The following is a 1,197-nucleotide window of genomic DNA, read 5'->3' as shown; positions in this document are numbered from 1 at the left end:
GTCCAATGAAACTTATTCTAGTTTGTCTTTAAAAAGAGACACACTCACTCCACCCACACAACTCTGAGATTTGACTGGTGCAAAATCAGTTGGCACTATTTCGGCCCCCTTTCCTTGCATCATACTTTTACTAATCCACCCTAAAAATTAGTTTTCTTGGGAGCAATGGCACGTGACTTTTACTAAATTTGGAGTCAATTACATCCTCTAGGTCTTTTTTACATCTATTGTTATTGAGGGGTGTGTGTCTCCATTTATACACAAGTAGGGCTTTTATTTTTTCCCTCCCCTTTTTCTTTTCTTTTTCCCCTGAATCAATGAGTTTAAATGTACTACTATTTAATTTCATCTGACTTGCATTAGCTTATGTTAACCTTTTGAGAACTTTTAAAATTCTTTCTTACCCAGCATATTATATGCGTTCGTACCTGTGATAAACTGACTTTCTGTTTAAGAGCAGAGACAGCATCTTTTTTTGTACACATTTAATTATTGTTATTATTATTTAGGAGGTACTGGGGGTTGAAATCTGGGACCTCGTATATGCGAAGCAGGGTTCAATCACTGAACTACACCTGCTTTCCCACACATTTAATTTTATTGTAACAAAGCAACTTGTACACTTTTAACAGTTAAAAACTGAGCACTATCTTTCTTTTCCAGGGAAACAGAAAATTTAAACATAAAAGGAACAAAATTACAATAGTGAATATCAATTCCAAGTAAAATCCCTACAGGGTCTGCTGATTCTCCCATCAAGTGAAAGGGCTCAAGTCATCATTAGGAGAGAATTTTATTTTTTAAAAGTCATCGTAAACTGCAAGGATATCCATTAAACATCACAATTAAACATGCTGAAGGAGAAGGTATGTTGCCAAAATGTCCACCTAATCCACCCAAATATTTCAAACCCACCCTTTGCTGACCTTCTATAACCCCATTTTTAAAGCTTTTTCTTCTTTTTTTAAACAAGAGAAAGTAAACAGATACATGTTGATAAATGCCAACTGTCCATATTCACAGAGACACAATGTAATTCCTGAGCCCTGTGTACAGAGAAAGGAAGGGAAAATCTAGAATTCTGTGCACTACTGCCCAGTGACCTAGCATTCTCCAGCTTCTCGCAGAGTGAAGCGAGCAGGCTTTTCTTTTTTTCCCACAGAACACGGTGGTGTGTTGATTCCATAAATTTTTTTT

The sequence above is a fragment of the Dasypus novemcinctus genome, chromosome 13 (assembly GCF_030445035.2).
Source record: "Dasypus novemcinctus isolate mDasNov1 chromosome 13, mDasNov1.1.hap2, whole genome shotgun sequence".
Taxonomy (NCBI): domain Eukaryota; kingdom Metazoa; phylum Chordata; class Mammalia; order Cingulata; family Dasypodidae; genus Dasypus; species Dasypus novemcinctus.
This window is presented reverse-complemented; position numbering follows the sequence as displayed.